General features: G+C 40.3%; 1 protein-coding gene across 4 annotated transcripts in view; it reads right to left on the bottom strand.

Moving 5' to 3' along the window:
• pik3cb (phosphatidylinositol-4,5-bisphosphate 3-kinase, catalytic subunit beta) overlaps nt 1-23,306 on the bottom strand; it is an 85,213-nt gene extending 61,907 nt beyond the window's left edge. For all 4 annotated transcript variants that reach the window (XM_061681115.1, XM_061681114.1, XM_061681117.1 and 1 more), the window contains exon 1: nt 23,095-23,306. The gene's annotated coding sequence lies outside the window, so the exon portion shown is untranslated. The remainder of the gene's footprint in view (nt 1-23,094) is intronic.
• Nucleotides 23,307-23,799: the final 493 nt, after the last annotated feature.

Raw genomic sequence — 23,799 nt, 5'->3', positions numbered from 1 at the left:
AATTGTTTAAATGAACAGTCATGCTTTTTTTAATATTAAATTTTACCTTTATCCAATTCAATTGATCAAGCCATTTTAACGAATTGCTTCCTTTTTTTGCAAGTCAGGTTAAATCCTTACCATACGACTGGCATGAAAAAGGTATGAGGCCCAGAAAAGAAAAAATATATATCTGGTTCTGGATCTGTACTTTGCCACATTCACAGCCAGCAAACTTAAGTACCATTTGCTTTATATAAAGAAAGTTTGGAAATTTTGATTTGACTGATATTATTGTAAAACAAGTTATGTATACTGTATAAACTGTATTTGTATCACTTGGTGGGAGCACAGCAGCAGTTGGGTCTCAAACTACCAAGCGATCGCTATCTTAAAACCTGGAACTGTGTGTTGATGTGTGTGTGTGTGTGTGTGTGTGAGTGAGTGAGTGAGAGAGAGAGAGAGAGAGAAAGAGCTAAAAATTGACTAAGCAGAGAAGCGAGTGTATCAACATAGCAAAAATGGTTGTGTGATATGTGACCACATCCTCTTCCTATTTCCAATTCTCATTTCCCGCTAAGACACTATTGCTATGGAAACACAGTGTACTCTTTTTGACTTTGGAGTGATTAATAAGAACAAAAGCAGCAAGCATAATGCACCAGAGGGCTGAGAAGAATCATTCCACAAAGTGACAAAGAACTGCAGAAAGGCGTCTCAAGATGACCATAAGGCAAAAACACAGATGATTCATATATTCATGCCTGCAGTATCAAGTATTACTATTTTATATTCAGCATTTCAGTTATTTCAGGCGGCATGGTGAATGACTGGTTAGCACATCCGCCTCACAGTTCTGAGGACTGGGGTTCAAATCCCGACCGTTCCTGTGTGGAGTTTGCATGTTCTCCCTGTGCCTGCGTGGGTTTTCTCCGGGTACTCCGGTTTCCTCCCACATCCCAAAAACATACATGATAGGTTGATTGAAGACTCTAAATTGCCCGTAAGTGTGAATGTGTTTGTTTGTTTGTGCCCTGCGATTGGCTGGCGACCGGGTTCAGGGTGTACTCCGCCTCTCGCCCGAAGATAGCTCTGATAGGCTCCAGCACGCCCGTGACCCTTGTGAGGATAAGCAGGATGGAAGATGAATGAATGAGTTATTTCGGTATTTTTCTGAGGTGCAACATTTTTACTGCAGTTTGTAGTTCTTAAATCACTCGCACCATGCTTGTAGTTGAATATTTCGGTTATCGTTTCTAACCGATATGAACCACACAGGTTGATCCAGTTATAAGAGCTGACATACAGTATGTCAAGAAGAATGATGGGAGTGAAAGTTATTTGTTATTGTACTTAATTAAAACCAAATGTCCATCTGATCCACTTATGTCACAATACATCATCAAATCACTAAACTATGGTACCTTCTGCAATTTCCAAAAATCCGGATGATGGCACAGTGGATGCTGATGGTGTTTGGCTCTACATGTGTGTGAACAGACCTTTAGTGTGATGAACACCAACAAAACATTCTACAGATCCCAGCTAAGTGATGAACACCTCAGACGTGTTCTAAGAATTGCCACAACAGACTTTGATTCACTGGCAAAAAAAGGTGATCAACAAAACAACACTGTTCCCATTAAAAGTACGTTTTTTTTAATTTTTGATATGTAAGCATCTGGTCCTGGCTTGGGCCGCCTATCAAATTTTAAAAGTCAATGTGGCCCCTGAGCCAAATATTTTTACAATACACATTTTGATATAATATTTTTGCCCACCCCTGCGCCAATATAATTTCATCAGTGGCATAAAAAAACGATACTAATCGTTTGTCAGGATAGTTTTGGGGAAAATATAGTCATAAAAAACTTGCTATCATGACAGGCCTAAACACTTAATATACTGAGACAGAAGAGCAATGGATAACAAATATTGTACAAACATTCTAAAAATAGAGTAACACCACCAGTAATAAATATCTGCAATATAGCAGGACCGCGAAGCGAGCACCTTGATATAGCGTAGGATTACTGTATCTGTATTCCAATAAATATTGTACATTCCTAGCTAGCAATGATGGATAAATATTTAATTTAGTCATTTTCTTTTAAAAAGGTTGTAAATATTTGAGTTGAAAGGTTTATATAAAATTAAAAAAAAAATTAAAAACAAAATCCTATTTAGGACTACACCTAGTAGTTCTGTTTAATTGGTGTTATAGGATTATGAGTGGGTCTTTGGAACAATTTCTCCCGTGAGGGGGGTCATGGACCAAAGAAGTCTGTGAACACCTGCTTTAGATCATGTAATTTACCTGATAAGAAAGATAATTAAGGGAGTACACTTTGATAATTTAAAATAATGATAGCTTCTAAACTATGTATCAGATCCAGATGTAAATACTGTACCTGGAATTAAAAGTTGAAAAGTGAGACGTGAATCTTTATCTATTGATGTCAAACACAAAGGTATTTATTCTACGGCAAAAATAATGGAATTAGCCGCTGTTTTCCAATACATTTGGAGGGAAGTGTATACCCATCTATGAGTGTCATATCTAATTTTATTACTTTAAATTGTTTTAATTTAATTTGTTTTATTTTGCAGTGATATAAATAGGGAAAAGTATCGAAAGACTTTTGACTACATTGTATCTACTGGGCTTGCCACAGCTCTACTTTGGTCGAATCATCAATTTACCACTACAAAGAGCACTGCCTCTGTTGTCACGTGAAATTACTCTGATGACACTAGTCACAGGAAGCAACAACAATGGAGGAGAATGAGGGCTAGGTTTTTATGACTATTTCAACTTTATGTTCTAAACGTAAACTCAAATTTAAACCTTTAAAGGAAACAACCTCAGCTGACTTCTACAAGTCACTCACTGTAGCAGACAACAAAGTAAACAATACTACACAGAACGCTATTACTTTAAACCATGAACAATATAAAAGACACACCGGATGTTGTAGTACGGTAACTAATTTTAAGAGTGGAAACCTCAATACCAACCAAGTACAGTATAACTGTGATAAGGCAAATAAACACCATGGTGTGGAAAAGGATAAAATAAATGCTATTTATTTTCAAATAGTGGGAATGTCAGCACTTGGTGTGGGAAATTAGAAGGTCATTGTCCTCATTGTGAGGGAAGGTTGCATTTTAACAGCTTGTGGTTCATATAAAAGATCTTATTATTTATTTATTTTTTTTTTTAATTCTCATGTGCTCAATAATGTTAACACCGTACAAGCTTTGTGGGAAATTTCTTTACAATGCATTGTACAGTTTATTATTGTTTTGATAACGTTTAGCTTAAAAGGTCAGAGAAACCGATTTGGGTCAAATGCCTATGCCCAAAGTAAGATCCAGTTTATTTTTATGACTTGGCAAACACATCAAAATAAAAACATAGCAATGTGATTGTTCACCTATAATGGGAATGTGAGATGACAATCTGATAGCTAAAATTTCTGTTTTTGGTCCTAACAACCATAATCAATTAATCTGTACAAGAATGACAAACTGCCATTACACTTGTAAGTGTAATAGAAATATAAGGCTAGAAAATGACAATGCTAAATCCCTTAATTGGGTCACTTAATCCAAATTACATCCTTTATCAAATATGGAATTACGTTTTTAGCAAAGTAGACAATAAAATGCACACAAATATCAGTATGTGGTTTAATGTAAATCAGACATGGGCAGAGTGTGGGACGTAGACCACATCCGGCCCCTTCACAGTATCTGAGCTGTCCTCAAAACAGAACCAGCAAGCAAGAGCAATGAGTCTTCAGTGATGTTGCCAACTTAGCTTGTTTGTCGCTATATTTAATGACTCTTTCAATCACTCAAGGCTTTTTATTTAAATGTTTTTTAAAGCGAATAGCGACAATGCCAACAATAGTCCTCAAGTTAGCAAGATTCCCCATTTCCTGCACAGTGTAGGTAAAAGGCGACTTTGCCCTAGAAATTATTTGTGAGTCTGAACAAGGAATGGCTAAAATGCATTAGGAGTTTGTAGAGGTGAGACCAAGTCATTGCTTTGCAAGTCACAAGTCTTTGTCCAAGTCCCGAGTCATGTCCCAAGTCGAGATAGGCAAGTGCTGAGTCAAGTCTCAAGTCCTACACTTTTGAGTGTCAGGTCCTTTTGAGTCATTTTACCACCAAAATAAAAATACATTTTAACATATATTTATATTAAATTAACGTATATATTATATACTGCATTTATAGATTTAAAATATTTGAAAATCCATATTTATTTCTCAAAACAAATTGGAGAAGTGCATTGAACCTTTACTGTATATGAAAAGTCGAGTGCTGATCAAAATGTTTGCACCTTCAAAGCCAATCATCAAGGGGGGGGGGGGGCCTTAGGTTATTGCCCCTTTGAAACCTATTGATAGTAGGTTTTCAGTTATTCTTTAAAAATGCCATGTCATGACTTACTTTTTGTCACTTTATTTCTGAAGTGACAAACAGACCCGTCACAAATAAAAATTTTCATCCAGTAGTGCTCCAATTTGTAATCGAGTATTCTACTGACAATTATATCAGAGTACTCAAGTATCAGGCAGCATCTCTTTTGATGTACGTCCTGCATCCTAGACGCACAAAAATTAGCAGGGACGCATAATGTACTATCAATCTGCGAGCTCGGATGCATAGTTTAGTACTCTGCAGTGGTACTGGAAATCCGGCGAATGATTTTTTTAATTTTTTTTTTATAGATGAGACAGTACTCTAGAGTGTGACTAATTTGGTTGCATATGCGCCATAATTTCTGAATGGGGTGGCAAAAAAGAAAGAAGAAAAAAAAAAAAAAAAAAACAGAGGTTGCGTACAAGTGCCGAATCATTTGAGGGATAAAAAACATTTCCGCGATTTGAAAGCAGACAAACGATGAGTTTCATCGTGGTCTCTAAACCAATCAGAGAGAGTGAAGAGCGGGGATCCTCCGTCTGATTGGCCGTGTAGGTGTCTGTGTGCATGCGTTTGAAATGCGGCCACTAGCGTACACAAACCTGACACAGATTGGTTTTGTGATTTAACTTTTGCTGTGGACATACTGACATATGAATGAGCTGAACGTGACGCTACAAGGGAAAGACCAGTTTGTGCATTAAATGTATACAAACATCAGAGCCTTCAAAACCAATCAAACTTTTATTTAGCAGACTCTTAGTCCATTAAAAAACACATACAGTACAGTACACAATAAGACTCATAAAAAGAAAGCAGATCAGGAAAATCTTCATATTTAATGACCATAATTAGTTTTTACCCAATTCTCTTCAACAAGAATTGAAATAATTTCACCTGCACTGTCCAGTATGCAGGTATTTAATTCAGTCACATTGGGTGAATTTTTGGCTAAAAAGTTAATGAATTGATTCCCAGCGACTGAATCATTTAACTTCATTGTTCTAAGTGAACCAAAATCGTCCTTGAATCGAATCAGCAACCACAAATCGTGATACGGAACGCACAGTTGCGAAAACGAATCTGTACACCCCTACAAGTTTCTCAACTGGAAAATTAAATGCCCACCCCTAATGCAGATAATTATCAGCCATGGTCTCTATTACCTCCACATCTCTACCTTCTGTCTCCAGGTTGGCGAAATGAAACCGATTAAACCTAGATATGAACTCAGTAATATGGTGAACAACTGTGTACAACAACATACAGCAAGGTAGTAATTGATGACATAAACGCCTATTCCAGCTAAAGCCAGCCAACTTCCTGTTTTCCCCCCCAATGGTTTAGATGCTAAATCTTGTTTAGTACATTGTGACATTCAGTGGTCAAAAAAAGAACTGCAGTTGTTTATTTTGAGCCATGTACATTTCGATACAGGCGCCGAAATGTTTAATAAGAGTTTAAAGGTGAATTTTTAGAAATGAATTGCCCATACAACTACAGTGAAACCACACTTGGGCTGGCCAGGAAGTGAGTTGTTTTTCAGAGTGATAAAATCTCAAGTCAAAAGATGGCCAAAGTTTAACTCTTTGAAGGGACACATTGAAAACATCACATAATTAAAAGTGTGTGTAGGTGTCTGTGTTTGTGTCTTAATTTTGAAGTCTGTTGCTAAAAGGAAAACCACCAGCAGTTTTCTCTGCTTTGGGTCTACCACCACACCGCTCCAACATCAGTGAGATTTTCCGCAGTTACCAAATTAATCATGTGTTCAATCATTCTTAGCTTCATACCACTTTAATGGTAAAATTGATTGCACCAATTTGTTGGGGCAACTACAGCAATGCCACTACAATGAAGTTCCACTATAAGTATCGACAATACAGGAATAACATTTTCCAGCGCACGGAAGTATTACGTGATCGCCATGTCTCGGTCTATTGGTAGTTTTGACGTAAGCGGAATAATGCTGCCGCAACACTCTGCCCTGTCCCGAGGGTCTATCTAAGGAATATTTCTTCTCCACAGTCCCCTTATCATTGTGCAATCACTACACAACAGGGATCAGACTTTGATGTGACTTTCTGACACCAACTTCCACCCCACACACTTTCCGACACCCATTTTCAGGAAAAGGAATTCTAGGAATGCAGAACCCTAAAATGACTCAAAGCCTCATCATGAGCCAAGTCTCTCATGCACAGGCTTTCACAAAGACTTTCTGTGTGCCAATATGGCCTCTGTTTGGAATAATATTGGTAAAGTGGGTGAGTAACTGGATTATTTTTGACCCTTCATTCTCACAAGAAACTTCATGACTGTGTCATATACTGTATTTTGGGCTGCCTGACAATATGACATTTTGGTGGGCCCTGAAGGGTTTACATAAACAAATCCCTGGAGGTCACTTCTTGTTTCACATCTTTGTACTCTTGCACAACATACAAAAAGTGCGGGGTGCTTGTCCGCTACACTTGCCCCTCCCTTGGGGATTTGTCGGGGTGCTTCGGTTGGGCTGGGGGGACTACACTGGGTCCTGGGGAGACTGCCCTGGGTCCTGGGGACTGGGTGGCGTCCCCCTGGCTGGGTCCCCCCCATGTGATGGGCTCACTGGCTTGGCCCCCCCTCAATGTCCCAGCTCAGCAACTCCATACACCAGTTGACTAACATGCATGTGATATGGTGTTCATTGACTAATAAATTCCATAAACACGCTTCAGGCTTTAATTGCTTGTGCTGGGAACACTAATAATAACACAGGTTATATGAAGATATCAACTCACAGGTGACTAACATGCATGTGATATGGTGTTCATTGACTAATAAATTCCATAAAGACGCTTCAGGCTTTAATTGCTTGTGCTGGGAACACTAATAATAACACAGGTTATATGAAGACAGCAACTCTCAGGTTCTTACAGGTGTTTAGACACTATAAAAAGCATGCCACCGCAGTTTACTTTTGCAATGTTACTTGTGGTCAAATATTGAGACTGTCTACTGATCGTTTTTTTTGTTTTTTTGTCCTGTTCGGCTGTTAGATCAAGTAGAATGTAAAATCTGTATCCCTTTTATGCCGGAAAAGTTTTACTGTGTCACAGTGGTGTTTTGAAGCTTCCGCTGTGGTTTCTTAGTATTATAATTGAGTTTTATTGAGAATCAGAGGTGATCAGTCGAACAGAACAAAGTTTCTAGAGGGGAGAGAGAAACAAAGACAAAAGACAAAGCACAAATTGTAAACAGGATGAAAGAAGTAAGTCATTACATTATCTACAACAATGAAACATTAAATATGAGTGTTGCATGGGGCTGTAGTGATACACCCTGTGAGGGACGGACAGGACAAGATAGAATAGGACAAGGAGAGGAGAAGCAGCATGCAGGACAAGTGTCGTGATCTATTGTTGTTCTGTGGTTCGCACCCCTATTCCCCTTGTCCGTTCTGTCCCTCTGTCTGTCCCCTAAAACCCTTTTCTGTTCGGCTGTATTTTCAATAAACATCAGAATAATTACAAAATAAAAAAATAAGAGGGAGTATTTCAAACTCCCTTGTTGCACAGCAAAACTTCAACACAAAAGGCACAGAAATCCACCATTTTGCAAGGCCATGCAGCTGAACAGGTCAGGTTTAAAAAAATAAAAAGATCAGGGCTTTGTGATGGCCACGCCAAAACATTGATTTTGTTATCCTTAAGTCACTATGTAACCAGTTTGGCACTATACATCAGGTCATTGTCCATTTGAAAGACCAATTTGAAAGCATTAACTAAGCATCAACCAGGAAGCTGTTTTGAGATGTTGCCTCAGTATTGCCACATAATGTTCTTTCCTCATGATCTCATCTACTGCACCAATCGGTCCTGCAGTAAAACAACACCACAATTTGATGCTGCAACCCCCATATTTCCAAGTTGGCATGGCATTCTCAGGGTTGCAAGCGTCCCTCTTTTTCATCCAAACATAACAATGGTTATTATGGCCAAACAGTTCAATTTTAGTTTCGTCAGACACAGGACATGTTTCCAAAAATTAAAGCCTTTGTCCATGAATGCATTTGCAAACTTAAATCAGTTTTGCTTTTTGTGTTTTTAAGGGGTTGGGGGAGTAATGTCTTCTTCCTAGCACAGTGGCCTTTCAGCCCATGTTGGTACAGTACTGGTTTCACTTACCAGCTTCAGCTAGTATCTTCACAATGTCTTTTTAGTTTTGTCAATAGGTTAATATTCACATTTCGGACCAAAGCACATTCACCTCTGGGACACAGAACCAGTCTCCTTCCGGAGCAGTATGATGGCTGGATATTCCCATGGTGTTTATACTTGCGTATAATTGTTTGAAGAGAAAAAGATAATTCTCTTCCTGGTATATTGGCAGATTTCTTTTGAATTTCCCATGATCTTACACAAAGAAGTAGTTTCAGGTGCGCCAAAATACATCCACAGATATGTCTAATTAACTCAAAGGCTGTCAATAAACTGGCTGTTTTAGTTTATCTGCGTCAAACTGTGGAATAGATTGATGGAGGAGCACAAGGAATGTTCAAACAATCAATTCAAAAGCACCTATGAAAAATATTTTTCACGAGATACAGCAATTAAGATTATTGATCGCCACAAGAATAAGGGATATTTAAGGGTTTGATTGTCACCATATGTTCATTCTTGCATATATTTTTTTCCTTTTCTTCTTTAGTTATTATTTGTACACATTTGGTCAGCACAAATCTGAGATATAGTAAGATAAAGAGAACGTGGGGTGGGATTAAATAAATTCTACTTCTTCCCACCGCCTTTTCGGACATGTAAGTGAATTTATTGAGTGGTTTTCTTTTCTACGATTGTCCATTTTTATTCTGTTTTACCTGTCCATAATTACACTGCTTATCATTTGCAAATTCAGAATAAATCACTTCTATTATACTAAATTCAACTATATCTATCTAGTAAGTATAGAGATGGCTAAAAGGTGAAATGACTGTGTCTGACTGACAAGAGTGCAGTGTGGTCCACCTGCAGAGGTAAACCCAAAGGGAAGTCACACCCCTGCATTTGCCACCATCGTGGTGCCTTTGGGCAAGGCATGTGAGTACCAACATGTTCTCGGATGCTAGGAGTCACTCGCTATTCCAGTCTATGTCACCGTGTGTACTTGCTGCGATCACTATGATAATTAAACACAAAAGTCAAATACAATATATAATTTTAGAGCAGTGATTCCCAACCAGTGTGCTAATGTGCCATGAACGATCTTCAGGTGTACCATGGGAAATTATCAAATTTTACTTAAGTGGTCAAAAAAATTATCAATTTACAAGAAATAATGTACCTTTGTTCCTCTATTTATGCCAGTGAGGCATAGTGACAGACAGAACAAATAAATGTTCTTCTATTAGATGGAAGGAAGTACATACAGTAATTGCTGTGTATCTACTTTGTTTGTTGGTGTGCCATGAGATTTTCCAAATGTAAAATATGTGCCTTTGCTCCATAAAGATTGGAAATCACTGTTCCAGAGAGACGTGTAATTTGCCAACAAATTAAATAAGCACGACACTGGATAGTGCAACGTGTTGACAGTACTAAAACCAAAAACATAGCTTTGAATCATCACCAATATTTGTTTTGTTTTTTTAAATGGAACTTTTGGTTGTGGGTTTTAATCTGGGCTGCACTTCCTGAGTGGAGTTTGCATGTACGCAGCATGCTTGCACAAATTTACTTCCTCCCACATTCCAAAAACATGTTTCTTAGGTTAAGTGAAGACTAACCCAGACATGTCAAGCTACCGGACCGCGCAGCAATTTCGTCTGGCCAGCGGGATCAATTGTAAAGTGTTAAGATATTGTAAGCATATTTTGTTACTAAAAACCCTTTTTACAGTAACTCGATCAATTGTTGAACAAACTTATCCTTGACTTCTGATTTGAAAACTTAATCATTTTGTTGTGTTTATAATACTAGGCGGCACGGCAGACGACTGGTTAGCACATCTGCCTCACAGTTCTGAGGATCTGGGTTCAAATCCGGCCTGGTCTGTGTGGAGTTTGCATGTTCTCCCCGAGCGGGTTTTCTCCGGATACTCCGGTTTTCTCCCACATCCCCAAAACATCCATGGTAGGTTAATTGAAAACTCTAAATGAGCTGTAGGTGTGAATGTGCGTGCGAATGTTTGTCTGTTTCTATGTGCCCCGCAATGGCTGGCGACCAGTTCAGGGTGTACCCCGCCTCTCGCCCAGAGTCAGCTGGGATAGGCTCCAGCACGCCCGCGACCCTAGTGAGGATAAGCGGTATGGAAAATGGATGGATGGATCTATATATGGTCGATAATAAAAGGGGGGGAAAAAAATAAAAAATACCCATTCATTTGGATGTTTACGACCCTAAATGGCAGTCTTTATTAACACAAACAAACTTTCACAGTGTTTCTACTGTCAAGATACAGCATTTTACACTCGCGCTACATTGGACTTTCTTTTCCTAAATCTAGCTTCATCTTTCAGTATGCATTTATTGCTCCTATTGTCAGGCAGCCCAAAGTGGGTGGCGTGTGAGTTAGACTGTGTAATCCGGCATGTGCCCCTCAGTTGCTGTAAATCAGCTACCCTTCCAACTGCCTTACTGAGCAAAGGTCTTACCAAGCACTTGTGGATCACTCACACTCGCCCTAGATGACACACAGAGAAACCTTCTGGCCATAATGACCATTGTTAACATAAATAGACACACAATGATGTAATGTAGCTATTTAAAGTCAAGCATGAGTAATCATGTATTTTTAAACCATGTTTCCACTACACATTATCTACATAGACTGGCACAGTTGTACACACTATTGAAACTTTCAAATCCAGGGACAAAGAGATAGGATTTCTTCTATCTGGGCAGCTGGTGTTACCATACGGGGGTAGTAGGGGCGATGTAAACCACTGATGGTCGCTCACTGGTTGAGTTTCACCACGTCCTTTTTGAGTTTTCACAAGTTAGTTGGCTCAAATACATCTTTGACAAGTTTCCTTTAAGCTCTTATTTTAAAATCACTTACGCATTGCTTTCTAGCTCCAAACTATCTAGTCATATAGATGTGTTGTGTTTTATCATTCAAAGCTTAAAGTTGCTTAACAGTTGCTGTCTGCTGATGTAGTCAAGAGGGGTAGCTTTTCATTTATTAGAACAATAAGTGCACGGTCAAGTCTAGAATTACAAAATACATGAAAACTGGGTTGCAAAAGAAACTAAACAAATAAAACACACCCGCATGGTCTCCGCAGGAGGTGCTTTGGCCACGCTGTTCAGGCAGGTGCATCTGATAAGAGAGAGTAAGAAATCATTTACCTCCGTCTCTAACTGCACTGTATCATTGATTGGTAAAACAACAGATGAAAAAAAATAAAATATATATATATATATACTAATGTGAGCCAATGACACATTCCATTTCCATTATAACAAAAGCAGGGTCTAGCTCCATGCTCTACAAGAATTTGTAGAAATAACAGGCTCCTCTCAATTAGACGCATGGTATGGTCTGCATACAAATGAATAAAAGGTCCTTGGCCACTATTTGAGCAAATACAGTAATATGAAGTTGTGCACTGCAATTGATTGGCGATTACTCCGGGGTGTAGCCTGCCTCTCACGACAGTCAGCTGGCTGGGATAGGCTCCAGCTTCCCTATGATCCTGAACAGGATAAGTGGTAGTTCAGAGACAGTATCTTTACTGCAACTGTGCACCTCCTAGAGCAGCATTGCACTGCTCTTTTCCCAAACTTGGAAATCTTTTATGTAAAAAGAAAAACCTAAATATTTCTTATTACCGTATTTCTCGGACTATAAATCGCAGTTTTTTTTTTCCATAGTTTAGCCGGGTGTGCGATTTATACTCCGGAGATTTATAATAATAATATGTGAAATTATTAACACATTATTATATAATGTCACGTTATTTTCACACTGACAACCGCAAGAGGGCGCTCTAGGCCTGTGTATCTGCACCTGCAACTGACAATGAGTCTGACGAAAGCGACATAGCAGAGAAAGCGGCGCATCGTCAACCTCCGAAGTTGGCTGAGTTGTTTAGAAGTGACACCGAGGATGAAGATTTCATTGGATTTAGTGATTTGGAGTGACACTGATGGTTTGGTAAACTTGTTCGCATGTTCTTTATGCTTTAGTTATCTGAATAATTGTTAATATGTTACTTTAACCTACCAGCCACGTTCTCAGTTCGTTGTTTATGTGTCATGTAACGTTAGCATACCATACACCTATTCAGCCTGTTGTTCTCTATTCTATTTTAAATTGCCTTTCAAGATGAAATGTCTGTTCTTGGTGTTGGATTTTATCAAATATATTTCCCCCAAAAAATGCAACTTATACTCCAATGCGACGTATATATGTTTTTTTCCTTCTTTATTATGCATTTTTTGGCTGGTGCGACTTTGACTCTGGAAAATACGGTACCTTCAAAAACAGCGTTTGTAATGTTAAGATACATTACATATGCAATGCATTTACATCCATTATATTTTATTAAAGCGGAACTAAACCCAAACAAAATTTCAAGCATTAATACATTTTATGTTCCAGCACTCGTCCAAACATTGAACTCTAATTAATATTGCGTTTATGGAATAAGAATTAAACAGAATAATTAATAGTCAAGGGGGTGCCATATGGAGGATCAAGAGTTCCAAAATTAAATCACTACATAATTAAATAAGTGTCATCAGGTACTTAATGATTTCAATTTTGTATTATTTAAATATTTATTTACTTTAATGTTTATTTATTTCAATATTTATGTAATGTCATGTAAGGGTCGAACAGGAGACGCACTGGAGAACTTCAGCTAAGTTTGCAAACAATCAACATGGTCAGGGAATGCGGATATAAATCCCAAGAACTTTCATAAATCCTCCACTTTGCAAGCCATATACTCAAGGTCTGATATTCCTGCATCTACATTTTTCTGTGAGGTCAAAATTGTGTATTAACTTGCACAAGAAATAAACTTGCCAATGTAGTCATTAAATATATGGCTTTTAGTAAAATGTTGATTAACTCACTGAAGAGCTCATGCAGCTACAAGTACAACACCAATTCCAATGAAGTTGGGACGTTGTATTAAACAAAAACAGAATACAATGATTTGCAAATCATGTTCAACCTATATTTAATGTTCAAACTGATAAACATTATTGTTTTGAGCAAATAATCATGAACTTAGAATTTTATGGCTGCAACACGTTCCAAAAAAGCTGGGACAGGGTCATGTTTACCACTGTGTTACATCACCTTTTCTTTTAACAGCATTCAATAAACGTTTGGGAACTGAGGACACGAATTGTTGAAGCTTTGTATGTGGAATTCTCTCATTCTTGCTTGATGTACAGCTTCAGCTCTTCAACAGGCCGGGGTCTCCGTTGTCGTATTTTACGCTTCATAGTGCGCCACACATTTTCAATGGGAGACAGGTCTGGACTGCAGGCAGGCCAGTCTAGTACCCGCACTCTTACTACAAAGCCACACTGAATAAAAGTGAATATTAATAAATTAGATGTTTCTATGGTGGTGGTAAACTTATGTAATCATTTTTAAATGCATGTCAATCATATGGTTTGGGTAATGCTCGACGTGGTTTTCTCAAGGGAAGAGGGTTAGAAAACCTCACTATAAGAACTGGCCCCTCGGAGTCAAACAAATGATAAAATAAAAGTAAAGCATTTGTTTTTGTTGTGTTTCTTAAATTTTATTGACCTGTTTTGTCTGTTACTGCTTGTTGCAGACAAACATCTTGTGTGTTTTTTGGACATACTTGGCAAATAAAGATGATTCTGAAAATGTTACTGTGAACAAGGAATTTGTCTCCGGTAGTTGGAGCCGCTCTAGTACGACAACAGACAGTCAATTGACAAAGAACACTTTTGAGACATAAAGACATTGACAAAAAACAGTCACTGAGCAATAAAGGGTTGCTAGTTATCTGGTAATGCCGGTAAATGGTTTTATTTTTGACAATTGTGCAAAAAGTTGCAGAGTCCTCTAGCACTTAGAGCAGTTCGAAAGACTAATATTGCAATAGTCCGGTGCAATGACCATTGTGCAAAGGGCGCCGAGACTTCAAGCGAGTAGTGCGATAATCTGGGACAATGTTGATTGTGCAAATGTTGCAGATACTCCTCAATCAGTGTGCAAATGATTTGAACCCCAGTCCTCAGAACTGTGAGGGAGATGTGCTAGCCAGTCGCCCTCCGTGCCGGCCGGATCAAAATTTGTGAGTCAAAATTAGCATTTTGCACATCAAAAAATGCATTGAAAAGCAAAACTGCAAATCAGTTTTACCACAGAGACGGTCGCAAAGATGGCAGCACGCAGGGCATATGTGACACAACACGCTTACATCACCGATGCGTGGACGTGGAAGTGAAGCTATTCAGTTGAGGAGTGGGAACATAACAGATGCAAATTGTAACGGCAATCTGAGGGGAGAGAGAGAAAAACGACAGCAGTGCGGTAGCATTTCACAGTGAAATGCAAGGAGAGTACCCATTCGTTGTAACACAGACCTTTCTCTCTGCCGACTATGACGCCGCGTCGTGGGACCAGAGAGACAAAGGTGAAATGAACATATTAAGCTCTCTTATTTGCACTGTTAGTCTACTTTAATAATATAACGTTAGCCCTGCAGGCTACGGAGATTCTCTGTTAATTATGAGTACCGTCAAATGTGTGGCTTGTTTATTACCATGACATGGGCAGCATAATGCAACCATAGTGGTACAAACACAGTGACCTCGTTTGATCTGGGTCCCGCATCTGAGACACACAAAAATTAGCAGGGACGCATGAAGCATACTCATTCGACCCACCTTATGTGTGCATGTGTGTGAAGAGCTACCACAGACAGCGTAGCAAAACTACGAATCCTGTATTGGTGTTAGCCAATCAGAGTTCGAGTAGGAAGGGCTATCATTCCATACAATGTACACGGGAGTGTTTTCTGGACTCTGCCCTGCTGGCAGAACGGCATTTTCTCCATAGATGCACACAGCAGGGATAAAGGGAAAGTTAACTGTTTATTACATTTACTAGCCTGTGAGCTAACGAGCTAGCGAGCTAAAGGCCAGAGCTAAAAAGCTCACTCGACCGCGGCGACACTTAAAACATCACTGCTCGGAGTTGTGTGTATGTTCTTCACATAACACACACACACACGCGCACACACAAAAGTTAACTGTTTATAAACCATAACCACATCGGCAGACATCAATATTAAGGCAGTAATTGACTTAAGCAAATTCATTTTCAGCGTCATTTGATTGACAGATGAAGGTCTCGCATCACAGTCCTGCAACTCGAGGGCTAGCCTTATTTTACATTTGATTCATCAATTATTTAACCAGGTAAAAGCTTAGTGAGAGATCAAATCTCTTAAAAGCCAAGAGGCAGCAGAAACCATACAAGCAGCAGAAATTATGCAGTATATAATGACAAGATTCATACAACAAACAAAGACTAAAATAACTGATATTAATATGTATGGTATGCTTATGCGTACATACATGTTTTTTTCACTTCAGTTCAACTTCTTGCATTCTGTAAGCTGTATGTTATTTCATAATCATCCATCCATCCATTTTCTGAGCCGCTTCTCCTCACTAGGGTCGCGGGCGTGCTGGAGCCTATCCTAGCTGTCATCGGGCAGGAGGCAGGGTACACCCTGAACTGGTTGCCAGCCAATCACAGGGCACATACAAACAAACAACCATTCGCACTCAGATTCACACCTACGGGCAATTTAGAGTCTCCAATTAATGCATGTTTTTGGGCTGTGGGAGGAAACCAGAGTGCCCGGAGAAAACCCATGCAGGCACGGGGAGAACATGCAAACTCCGCACAGTCGGGACCGGGGATTGAACCCGGGTCCTCAGGACTGTGAGGCTGACGCTCTAACCAGTCGGCCACCGTGCCGCATTTAATAATCATTTATTAAAAATATTAATTGATTCAGAGTTAGTCATGTGTATTACAATGCATCAAAGAATCGATTATTTCTCCCACCCCACACTCATGGTCGTGTGGATAGCTGAAATCAAGGTAACAACTTTAACAAACCATTTTACATGCAGGCAAAACAGCAGTGGGATGTTCAACAACTGTGTGTGCTGGTGGGTGGGTGAGGGGTTGCTGTGCAGTGATTCCACTGCAATGTCATAGTGATGCAAGTCTGAGTGTGTTGGAAACCATCAGGACGGCATTGGCAGGTATTACCTGCTATTAACAAGGAACTCTAAGTAGATTGTTGTATGAATGAGGCACTAAACCAATATCCTTGGAAAATGACTACAGGAAGTCCTCGAGTTACAACGGACTCGACCTACGACGTTTTGACTTTACGACGCCCGTGCCTCGTCCGCCATTTTGTCCCAGCACCATAGTCTTTCTGCTTAGCTAGTGCATAGAGCTTGTCTGTGTTTGTGCGCCGGGAGTATCTTTGCCTTTTTCCCCCTCCTTTTTTCACACCCTCAGCAGTAATGGTAAGTACAGCTTCTTATTTTTTTATTTTAATGTATTATAGTTTCTTTATACGAAGTTTTAACCTTTCCTGCTATGGTCACCTGACCGTGGTTGGGAGACACAGGGGTTAACTCCCTTCTCTCGTTGCACAGGTGAGCTGGGTGGCGGCAACAATAAAGGCACGAAGCACCAATTTGCTGCTTTAATGGCTTCATTAGCTCCTTTGCACATTCAACGTCAACGGGTCCGCCGCTAATCGCTACTCTTCCCCGGTCGCCGTCACTACACTTGCTACTGTACACACTCGCACCGCCGCGCACTCCTTCCTCCTTCACAGTCCCACCGGACAACGCCTGCGGAGTCCCGTCTCACTCACACATCGACACACAGGCCCACACACACTGAGCTTGCTGTCACAATCACGTGGGACAATACCCGTAACAGAAGTATTTCGGCGTAAATTTTGACTTTAACGGTGAAATCCGATTTACGCGGAAATTTGTGTTACGTCGCCAGCGTAGGAATGGAACTCGTTCGTAAATCGAGGACTTCCTGTATTTACTGTGGCATGGATTACCAAACCGCGGCGCTGTTGAGATGAAAGGTGTAATTGGTGTGTGGTATAATTACAGACTTACAGCAAAAGAACTTGCTGAAAACACTTGAGTGAACACAAAGGAGGAGAGGAACATATGTTTAAAGGGGGTGTGTGGCTTGGGAATGGCTGTAGTCTTTTGGCACCATTAAGCAACAACGTACACAACCTCACCTTATTTATGATTAATTTGATATCAGCATGCCTTCTGCCACATGTCTCTCTATCCTCTCCCGCAGTCACTCTTGCATTCCTTGGCCTGTCTTGGCCTGCTGTACGTTTGTGACCGGAGGGGAAAATTCCAACAGGCTGCTCTTACAGTATCTCACAGTCATATTTTTTTTCACGTGCATCAAGCTCACACAAATAATCCCGCTTCGAAAAAACTGAAAATAAAACAAGTAATTTAAAAAGCTTGGCTTGTTTATATATATATATATATATATATAAATAAAAAAAAAAGACCAAAAAAAAGAAAAAAAAGAAAAAGGATGGGCTTGCAAGCTAAAAGACATATTGTGAAATGTGAATAAGTCTCGACCAACTCCCTTTCACTGTGCTTCTTGGAGGATGTTACACAAGCCTCCAACAATAATGACAGGAAAATGTCAATATAAAGACCAGGTTGTTGAAGTGTTAAAAAAAGGGTATTCTCTGAGTGTGTTGTCCTTAGAGTTAAGTTTGAAGACTATTTATCCTTCTCTTCTGTTTGACATGTAAACAGCATTTTAGCAAGCATGGCATACTCCAGACACCACTGTCCAAGCACTAACAGGCTATCATTAAACCAGCAAAATTAACTCCTGATTTGGGGTGTCTTAAATGTCACAGTTAAACTAATCCGAAATGAAAAATCAATAAATTAATTCAATGAATGAATTACATTGAAGATATTTACCTTCAATGTAGGCAGCATGGTGGTGGCGTGACTAGGGGTTGCACAACTACATATTTTTATGTTGACACTAATGTGATGAAAGTTCCGTTGACGACGCACTTTATATATCCATATATTTTCAGTCAGACATTTTTTTCAGTTTCAATACCATAGTTTAAAATATTACAAGAGGGAATGTTTTGAAATCAATTTTTATCGACAATGGATAGCTCATACACCGAATTCACACAAAACAGACATTAGAAGACAAGAACATCAACATGGTATGGGTGAACGCTCGCTCACTGTTGCATGATGGTATTTCCAGCCAGAGGGGGGAAAAAAAAAAAAAGAATCCTTACACTGGGTGTGCTTGCCACTGAGACAGCCAGGTAAGATGTGCACAACTTAGTCAAACAGGGAAACCTGTCCTCGCTCTAGGCCGATCACAGGATCAGTTTCAGCATTGTGGGACTTTGCAGTTTATCCAGCAAACATGCAATCAAATGAGGATAGAATGTACAGGAGATAGGTGGATGAAAATAATTATGAACCTCTTCATGTGCAGTGGAATCATTCCCTGCTCTCCCTCCCGTTTGATAGTGTAGGCCAAAATGTTGTTCTACATCCTGCTTGAGCCTGGCTTTTTCCCCTATACTCTTACCAAAATACTCACTCACCAAAGCTTCACATTCAGAAATAGAAGACAAAATAAATCAATCATCATGGTGACAGACTCATCTTATTTAGCATAATCTTTGCTGCAAGTGGATCTTCCTCCTCCTTAAACCAAAAACATGATTACCGACTAGTCGACGTCATGCTCTAAACGTCATTGTGGAGTAGGAAAGACAAGACGACTAAATTGGACAACCTCGAGCAGTTTGCCTCACAGGCAGACTCTCTATGCTTGCGTGGGTTTTCCCCAGGTACACCAAGTTCCAAAAACATGCATGGTGGGTTAATTGAAGACCGAAAATTGCCCATAGATGGGAATGCGAGTGTGAATGGTTGTTTGTCTGCCCTGCAATTGACTGGCGACCAGTCTACTGTGTGCGCTGCCTCTCGCCCAAGTTCAGCTGGGATAGGCTCCAGTTACCTGCAACCCCAATGAAGACAAGCAGTATCGGCCTCCCTGTGCTATTCCATATTTTACTATACAAAACACAATTGCCCCTCGTTGAGCCGTCACCTTATCGTGGTGGAGGGGTTTGTGTGTCCCAATGATCCTAGGCGTCAAGTTGTCTGAGGCTTCACACCCCTGGTAGGGTAACCCATGGCAAACAGGTCCTAGGTGAGGGTTCAGACAAAGCACAGCTCCAAAAAAAAACGATGATGAACAAAAATAAATGGATATAGGTTTCCTTTGCCTGGACGCGGGTCACCACGGCCCCCCTCTGGAGCCAGGCCTGGAGGTGGGGCTCTAAGGTGAGCAGATGTGGGTATAGTTATTGTCCCCCGGCTAGGCACCTGTACATTGTGGTTCACCCGGTGGACGAGAGTGTAGCCTCACTCTGGCTTTGGGTGGGGACGGGTCCTGACTGTTGTTTGTGCATATGCACTAAACAGCAGTTCAGAGTACCCACCCTTTTTGGAGTCGTTTGAGGGGGTGCAGGAGAGCGCTCCCGCTCGGGACTCAATCGTTCAGCTGGGGGACTTCAATGCTCACGTAGACAATGACAATAAGATCTGGAAGGGTGTGATTGGGATGAACGCTCTCTGGAGGCGGGCTCTCCTATCTCTGGGATTGACGTCACCAAGGTGGTTAAAAAGATCCTTGGTGGCAAGGCCCCAGGGGTGGATGAGATTCGCCCGGAACGGCTTTGGATGTTGTCAGTATTTACTCTGCAATCGGTCCGTTGTGGTGAAGAAGGAGCTAAGCCGAAAGACGAAGCTCTCTATTTACCGGTCGAATATGTTCCTACTCTCACCTATGGTCACGAGCTGTGGGTTGAGACCGAAAGAACAAGATCCCGGATGCAACCGGCCAAAATGAATTTCCTCCGGAGGGTGTCCAGGCTCTCCCTGAGAGAGAGAGGGTGAGAAGCTCGGTAATCCGGGAGGGGCTCAGAGGAGAGCCGCTGCTCCTCCGCAGTCAGAGGAGCAAGATGAGGTGGCTCGGGCATCTGTTTAGAATGCCTCCTGGACGCCTCCCTGGTGAGGTGTTCCAGGCATGTGCCACCGGGAGGAGAGCCTGAGGACGACCCAAGACCGCTGGAGAGACTACGTCTCTCGGCTGGCCTGGGAACTCCTCGGGATCCCCTCGGAAGAGCTAGAGGAAGTGGCTGGGGAAAGGAAAGTCTGGGCTTTCCTCCTAAAGCTACTGCCCCCGAGACCTGACCTCAGATAAGCGGAAGAAAATGGATGGATGGAAAACACAATTGGTCTCCAGCAGTTGTTGAACTTAAACGTTACAAATGTAATGTTGTAGAGGTTGTAATTTAACTTGACTTGAACTATTAAGTTTGATCGTTCCTTAATCACAGTATAGCATTTGTAAATGTCACGCATCATGAGGCAAATAACGAAACAAGATCAACATCACCTTAGTTATACAACTGTTTGAATCAATGAAGTAGAGTCTTTCTTCAGAGAGTCCTGATTAAGGGCTGAAACTGACTTGGAGTAAATACTGTAGCTGCTTTGTTCGCTCATGTCTGCCCAATTACGTCAGTTAGCCTTATCAGTTTCCTCTAAACTTAAAACAACAGGGGGGGGGGGGCGTGTTGCCAATTGCCCCCTTCCAAACACAGCACTGCCAGGGATATTGCCTGTTCCAAATACCATTGCCATACACTATTTCCTTCATCAGTACAAGCATTGAGACACCTTTGGATCTGTTCTTTCAGCAATGCTATCATAGCTGTAGAGTATATGTTGTTAATGGCAATGTCACACCTTGACAACATTTATTTTTTGCCTGTGATTGTGTGTTTTAGACATATAAACATACATTAAAAGACAATTTTGTCATATCCCAACTTAAATGCTTTTAAATCAGATTGGGTGGATAAAAACATTTCTCATTTTTTTAATATTGCATGACAGGGGAACCTACTCTCTGGTGCACAACACATGGGACACCAAAGATTAGACTGTGACTAAAAATTAAAATGGTCAATTACATTGAAAAAGCTTGTGAGCTTCGGGTGACAGGGCTGTGATAATGAAGACCCGAGTTGTTACATCCTCCTCCACTACAATATTTCAATATTTAAATTCTGCTTTGCAAAGGTAAGATTAAAATCAGTATTGTTATTGGAGTTTTCAGTCATGTATAACTGCACTAGCTAATACAAATATGCGTTTCTATACGGGATGTGGAAAATGTTAGAAACCCTCGTATGAGAAGTTTTCCAGACAGCATTGGCTCTCCTTCGATTGAGCAAGTGTAACTTGTATTTAGCCATTGGGTGAGAAAAGGGCTGATTGAGTCATTGGGCCACAAACAGGAACATGCATATCTGCATCAGAAATTTTACATTATATAGATTACTCTCAAAAACTTTTGAACGTTTCCTGCATACGCTAATTTAAGGAAGGCTTCTAAACTTGGAAGTCAGATGAACTTTTGAGAGTAAAGTGATGTAATCTCCCAATTGTATCGCCACAAGACTGCAGTTTTATCTGACATTTCTCCACAAAAATAGTATCGGAAAACATTACAGATGCATTATCTTGGTGCAAAGACCTAGGGCGGATGTGACACACTTGTCGGACATGTACTTTTCCTGACAATTTATCTGCTGTTTCCGAGAGAAATTTGTTTTAAAAAAAATATTGGCCTGTCAGATCACATCTATTAGTTAAAATAATGCACATATTAGATTAATTTAGCATCCTTGAGCTGTTTTTCTTTACCTAAAAAAAGATCTTGGATATATCTGCTGCTCCCGCCGACTGCAATTTTATGGCAGAATGGATGACGTCAATTAAAGTTTCACATCCCCTTTTGTTTTCTGTCCAACTGTCAAAGATGTGCTCAGCTGGCATTATGGCACAAAACTTAAATACAGTACTGTATTGTCATATTCAAGGTTAACAATCAGCTTGGTAAACCTTTCTGAAGAAATGACCACTATGGCCCCTAAACTAAAAGGACAACAAACAAGGACAACATAATCATCAAAGAGATGATAAACTATCCTTGGCTGGAAAGACCATGATTAGTGTTAAAAGTTTGACAATCGTGAGTAAATTTTAAGTAAATGTACTATTGTACTGTTCAAACCGAGCTAAAGAGCCAAATGGGGAAAACAAACTCAACAGAAAGAATAAAAACGCTGATTTGTTGCTGCGTGCCTGTTAGCACGAGCAGGGGCCCCCATAAACTGGGGGAAATGGTGACTATCCTGAGGGCCCCTGAGTGCCAGGGCCCAGGAAGAGATCTTCAAAGTAAATGTCCCCCCACCACGGTTTCTTTCAATTCGTTGCAGCAAATCTAAGATGAAATATTGGATCCAAAACATACCCGTTTCGACATGCAATATAAATACAGTGTATCTTGTACAGTATACATCAACTGATTTCAATAAAAACATTTCAACTGTTATCATTCCGGAGATTCCCAATTGTCGCGTGTGACTGGAGACCTTGTCAGTCTGAACGTCGGCAGAATAATGAGCAGAGTTCGGCGTGACTCTTAATTGTAGCAACCAACAACTATTTTTGAAAAGATCGGGTGCGTACTTACCTTGGGTCGCCCGCCTTGAGAGGACGTTTAACGACGTACCAGGCAAACAAACTTCGTAAGCGTTCACGGCAAAACGAGTTTCAGGCATAAAAGGTCCGCGAAAGAGGCGACCATCTGGCCGGCTGTCTCCTAACTCAGGTGGGAGCTCCGCACCGCGGACGAGCTTCCTGTTTGTAGCCTGAGGTGAACCACCACCGCCGCCACTGATTCTTCCTCCGCCGGCTTGCACACCTCCTACTGGTGTCAAAGTTACAGACACTAACTCGCACTTCCGGTCACTGTGATGAAAAATACGCTGCTTCAACCTCAAAGATTGTAAATGTTAGCACAACCTTTGTGGGAGTTTTGTAAATAAAAAGTATCCCGTCAGAGTTAATATATTAGTGCTTATGCCAATCATTTATAAATCATTGATGAAATATATATATAAATATATATAAATAACTTTTATTATGAAGGTTTGGTCTCCTTTCATATGTCGTTATTCTTTCTAGCCTGTCAAGTGGCGAACTGCACAGGTTTCACAAATAACATTTGTATTAGTGATTTCCTCTGTTTTTCCCACTTCATCTACAAGCAAAGTTCATTTATAATTTAACATAACGTAATGAAATGTCAAACATTTTGAATGTATCCACTGTATCTTCGTTTGAAGTCTAAAAATAATGCATCTCCATTCCGCCTTTCTTCACGTGAATGAATACA

The sequence above is a fragment of the Phycodurus eques genome, chromosome 7, assembly GCF_024500275.1.
Source record: "Phycodurus eques isolate BA_2022a chromosome 7, UOR_Pequ_1.1, whole genome shotgun sequence".
Taxonomy (NCBI): Eukaryota; Metazoa; Chordata; class Actinopteri; order Syngnathiformes; family Syngnathidae; genus Phycodurus; species Phycodurus eques.
The sequence above is the reverse complement of the archived record's forward strand: the minus strand, read 5'-3'. Positions and strand labels throughout refer to the sequence as shown.